Below are 6566 nucleotides of genomic sequence, written 5' to 3'. Positions count from 1 at the left end.
CATGCTATTTGCAAACATGTTATTCCAGTAGGGCATGCTAAATGGCATTTGAGGCATACTAAATGCAGCATAACAAAGATTAGGTGCAAATGGCATATTAGCAAATTATGCATTCATATTCTGTGTAGACATAGCATTTATAGGCATAGAAGGCATGGCATTCATGTTGGGAAAAGGAGGTGGCACAGATATGGAAGTAGGCATGGCAGTTTTGTAATTAACAGATAGATGATTTACACTACCACATTTAACACAGATTTTTCTTGGAGCATACTTATCAGGTGTGTAGTTGTTATGTTTGTTAATCCCTACTTTACCATTTCTATTATTTTTCCTTTTAGCCTCTGTTTTAACCTCAATCTTTTCTAGTCTGTCATTCAATAGCTTGATAGACAGATGATCAACATTCACTTTCTTCTCCTTCTTCACTTGACTAGATTCTCCTGAAATGAAGTTTTGGAAACTGATCCATATTTTTCATTTAACTTGGCAAGTTTGGCTTTACTTACAGGTTTGCTTGCAGTAGACGGATGAGGATTTATGTCACTCGACGGATAATCCTTTTGGTTATCCGACGGATGACTCTCATCATCCATCGAGTCCACGTCTGTTAGCAATCCTTCAACCAGATTGGATTCCAGCTTCTCCTTATTCTTCTTCCAGGCTGCATCACAAAAGGATTCAATACCTTGAACTTTGGTGATTTGAGCATGAACTTATCTAGATGTTTTCTATGCCTTAATCACATCTTGTTCTCGTTCAAGCTGCTTCTTCAAAAACTCTTCTTTCTTCAAGGACTCAGTTAATTCATCCTTAGCAATCTTACACTCAATTCTCAATTTTTCAAATTCAATAAACTGAGACTCTAGCATATTATTCCTCTCACTTAAAAACAAATTGTTTTCTTTAATTTTAGCATTTTCCTTAGTGAGAGACTTAAGTGTAACACGCAAATGATATAATTCTGTAGACGTGTCATTGATAGCATCATTACACTCAGCTTTAGATAAATGTGCTAGGTTAGTGGTGATTACCTGATTACTTGAAGAACTTGTCTTTGTTTCATTAGACTTGGCCATTAGGGCTAGATTGACATAGCTGACATCCTCATCCTCATCCAGACCATCTGATGCCCAGTCATTTTCTTGTGTACTGAAAGCCCTTTCCTTTTGTTTGAGAAACTCAAAATATTTCTATTTATAATCCACAGGCTCAAACTTCTTCTTGCTGGAATCTGACTTTCTACACTCACTGGCAAAGTGCCCTGCCAAGCCACATTTGAAACATTTGAATTTTGATTTATCCACCATGTTTCTATTTGGCTTAGCTGCTCCAAAGTTCTTCTTGAACTTGAGCTTGGAAAATCTTCTAGAAAGAAATGCTAGATGCTCATCAATGTCATCCATATCATCTTGGCTCAAAGAATCTTCATTTTCTGCTACCAGCCCCTTGCCCTTGTTTTCACAGACCTTTGAAGTAGACTCAACAGCTTCTATCTTCATCTCCTTCTCTTTCTCTAACTCAGAAACCAGTGCAATGGACCATCCTTTCTTTCTCCCTTTCTCCATTCTTTCATCTTGCCCTATTTCAAGCTCATAAGTCTTTAGAATGCCATACAGTCTCTCTAGTGTAAACTCCTTGTATTCTTATGAATTTCTCAAGGAGACTGTCATTGGTTTCCATTCTTTTGGTAGGGATCTCAGAAATTTGAGGTTAGAATCTTTGGTTTGGTAGACTCTTCCATGCAGCTTTATAGAATTTTGTAGCTTTTGAAATCTACTAAAGATATCAGTGAGAGTTTAACCTTCTTCAAAGTATAAATGCTCATATTGTTGAATTAATAACTGCATCTTGTTTTCTCTAACTTGTTCAGTGCCATCACAGATAATCTGAATTGTATCCCAAACTTCCTTGGCAGTTTTGCAATTGATGATGTTGTCAAACATGTCACCATCAACTCCATTGAATATAATATGCATGGCCTTCTTGTCTTTCCTGACTTGTTCAATATCAGGATCTGACCATTCATGCCTTGGCTTGGGAACTGATGGCTCATTTCCCGTTGCAGCTCTGATTGGTACATGAGGGCCTCTCTTTATGCAATCCACATAGGCCTCATCTAGAGAAATTAAATGAAGATGCATCTTTACCTTCCAGTGATGGTAATTATCTTTGTCCAGAAAAGGAATCTTGACTCCAACATCCTTCTTGATCATCTTGCTGTTTGTTGTGATTTTTAAACTCTTTGTTCTTCAAGAGCTTGCTCTGATACCAATTGTTAGTCCCTAACAATGCAACAAGAATTACAGAAGGGGGGTTGAATGGATCTTGAAACTTTTTCTGAATTATAAAATGTTCTAACTTAAAATATATATGTTAGTGTTTTGATTTGCAAAGTGCGGAATGACAAGTTAAATATGAATCAAAACATAAAGTAATAAAAACACAAGTCTTTAAAACTTTCTGGTGGATTTTAATGTATCCACCAGAGATATATATATATATCGAGGGAACCCTGTGAAGCTTGAATAGCTCACAGCTACTTACAAAATAAGAATAACTAAACTTACAGAGAAATGCTAAAGGATACAGCTTACAATTATTTCTCTGAGAAAATCTGTGCTTAGTCTTGTTGTTGTTCTACTTGCTACTTTTGGTTTATATATCACCAAGATTACACAGTAATAAGACAAGATAATAAAACAAAACCTATCAAGTCTAATACTATGCTACTTCACTACTCTATTCCAGTATCTTTGAATATCTTCATTATAGCATGGAAATGACAATGCTTCTTTGTTCTCAAAAACCCAGTTGAATAGGCTTCCACGTTACTTTTGCATACACTCGACGCATGTGACTGTGTTGTCACTGTTAACAGATGTTTGAATTGATCATCCGTCGGGTACATGATCATCCGTCGGGTAGCTTTGTTGATAATCCGTCGGTTAGCTTTATTGATCATCCGCCAGGTAGCCATTTAACACTTGACTCTATTTCATTTGTGCAGAATTACAAGACATCATCTATTTATATTTAATTAGCCTATTCTTCACATCCACTAGCAGTCTACATGATTCATAAGCTACTACAGAATCTATACAAAGGTGTTTGCAGAAATGTGCTACATGACTTATTGTTACATAAGCTACTCACTCGATGGATATCAAATCATCATCCGTCGGGACTATATTGAGTCATCCGTCGGGACTATATTCCTTATCCGTCGAGTGCTACATTATTCACTAAGTTGAATCTACTAAGGTGTTTTGTTAATAAAATCATCAAGTTCACAACATATTCCCAACATGTTTGACCAGAGAGATCGAGGGCCGTTAGCTGCATTTCAGCCAGATTACGTGATGAGGCAGAGGCTTCAGTCGACAGTGATGAGTGCTACTTTTGAGTTAGATGCTTTGATGCATAATGGACCACATTCCTATGCAGAGTATCGTAGAGCTACCCGTTTGGCACAGTCGGTTATTCAGATACTTCAGGATGAGTTGAGGCGCATTCCGCCAGGGTTTTGAGGATTGATAGCAGGAGAATAGTTGTGTATTATATGTGACATATGTAGGTAGATGCAGCATAATATAGTGTGGTTAGCTATGTATGTGTGTATTATCTAGTTTGACTTGTAGTAGCAATACCCATGACAAATCTTACCAAGACTTTTTGTATCAAGCACTTACACCAGAGGCTGGTGTCATATATATAACATAAACTTTTTCAACTTTTTCTTTTGTTAATTTAAATTTCAATCTTTACAGCACTTACATTTATTTTACAGTTTTTCATATTTTAAATTCTGCTTAATCTAAAACAGTGTATCATCATTTTCATTTCAAATTATAAAAAAAAAATCATTTCAACTGATTGTTTAAATTTGAAATCACTCAAATTTTTGTTTAATATTAATCAAATTGTTTCCTCTCCATAATTTATTATTTAAATTTTGTTTGAATAACAGATAAATTGTTTCTTTATCTATTATCAACTGTCTAACGAATTATTGAAAAGAATCATTTGTTTTATTATCAGAAAATGGAATCAAAAAGAAAGACCAGAACTGAAACCTCCAACAGCAACTCTAAGGGACAGACTAATGACACTATGAACCAAATGTTCCATCTAATGCAACAGCATATGGTAATAATGCAGCAACAGCAGCAACAACAGCAACAGATATTGTGACGGCCTCAACCCCGGGGTTAGGAGTTGACGTCACTAAACACAATTACTCAAAAATATAAACAACAGAATTATTATTAGAATATATTAACTTGACCCCAAACCATGATCCGATTCAGGTTCAAGTATAATTCAGATTCTTATTATTACAAACTCTTTATTCACTAACTACGACACACTAACTTTATTCAGCAACTCCTCAGGCCTCATGGCCTGATACAAACTACCTCAGAGGAGCCGGGTCCAGTAGGGGCGAGAACATAGGTCGGTCTGACTGATCTTCTAGGCATCTGCGAAATGTACATAACAGTTTGCAAGGGTGAGCATAATCGCTCAGCAGTACCAAATATGAATAACAGATTAAAACAGTAATGTAACAATAATGGGAACAGAGCTGTAATCATAATATCAACATTTCATAATGATAATCAAAGTAACTGGATATCACTAATTAGCATGCTTTCAATAAAAAAACGTATTAGTGTGCTGTGTACAAATATCAAAGTCCAATTTTAGCATGCTAACCATTTTATAAAACCGTTGTATCAATCAATCATGCTTTCATATAATTCACAAATCCCAATCAGATACATAGCGGATATGTGAAGATAGCTGATCAGGCTATCAACACCAGACGGCTCTAACTGCCATCCCATTTACCTGTTTCGGAACTCATAGACTAGCTAGGTCTCTGACCTGCTGGACTAATCGGTTTTATAATGTGCGCAACCGAATTAGCCTCTTACGCCACCTCAATAGGCCTACTCTGGCCCCAATGTATCCCATATATGACCGTTTTATCCAATTTTCAAAAACACTTGTACCTATCTCATTTTCAAAATCATTTATTTAGCCAGCACACATATAAAATCCGTTTCGCAAATCATTTTATTTGAGACAGGTACCTTTCGAAGTTACTTTTCCCCAAAACAATTCGAAAACAATGATTTTATAACTACAGGGGATACGTAACTTAAAACGTTTATGTTCCATTACGAGAATAAAACATTTAGCTATTCATATACACTGAACCATAAAAGAATGGTCAGGGGTACTTTCCTTGCAACGCTTTACAAACCCTAATAGCTTTCACGCTGACTTTGATCTTGGAACAACTCGACTGGGATCTACAATTTTAGAATACCCTAATTAGTTATACCGACATGCTTGATATCCTCAAATCCTGATAACCCAAATCCGACAACCCGACTCGTATTAATATTATACACATAATCATGCAATTATATTTCTCGAACATAAATAGGGATATCACGTAAAACATAATTATGTATAATTACAAATATATTTTTTTTTAGAAAATTTTGGCAGCAACTTATTTATTTATAAGACTACCCATCGATTATAGTCGACGTCAACAATTCTCAACCATCCACAATATTATTCTGTACAACCCAACACCAATAAAAATAAAAATTAATCATTCAAATTCAAACATATTTTACATAATTATTTTATTTTATTTATTTATAGAATTTAGGACTCAGAACATCGTCATCACCGTCCACCGTCCACTCGTAAAAAGTCATCGCGGACGGCGGCAAAATTTCGCGGGTCCCCGATAAATTCTCGGGTTTCCAACGCAAAATTTCACCGATTAATCCTTAAAATTACTCCGCACAAATAATTAATATCATGAATATTAATCAAAAATCCTGCAGAAATTAGGAAATAAGAATTAAAAGTTATAACCATCAAGCCCAACTGCAGAATTTGGCCCAACAGTAGAGGCCCAAAATATGGCCCAACTGCAAGCCCAACAACACAAGGAGCCCAACAAAACCAAGCCCAAACACAAAGAACACAGCCGCACCACAACAGCACAGCCACCACTCCCCATCGCACGCACGGCCTCACGGCCGCCACACACACCTGACACCAACACACACAGACGCACACACATCACAAACACAGGAGCACACACAGATATATACATACATGTATATATACATGCAAGCAATTTAATTACAACAGAACTGAAGCAAGCCGGGAGTATTACCAGAATTAGCACCACCAGAGGTAACGCCGGAGATGAAGGGAAGAAACGGAAGGAAGAAAGAAAAAAAAAAGAGAAACTGAAAGAAGAATAAACAGAGAGAGAGACGAGGCGCGTGTAGCCAAAGCAAGGGGGTCTTGGTTTCTTATATATTTTTTTTTAACTGATTGCAACTCCACAGCATACGCAGAAAACACGTGTCCTCTGAAGAATATGGAATGGACACGTAGCATTTAGGATAATTACAGAGGTTTTTACGGTTCGATTCACCCCACAACTTGAAATTAACGAATTTGGGTGTACGAAAAATAATTTCATAAAATTGCAAAAATAATATCAAAATGTCATAAATAACCCGAAG

Source organism: Apium graveolens, chromosome 5 (assembly GCF_009905375.1).
Source record: "Apium graveolens cultivar Ventura chromosome 5, ASM990537v1, whole genome shotgun sequence".
Lineage (NCBI taxonomy): Eukaryota > Viridiplantae > Streptophyta > Magnoliopsida > Apiales > Apiaceae > Apium > Apium graveolens.
This window is presented reverse-complemented; position numbering follows the sequence as displayed.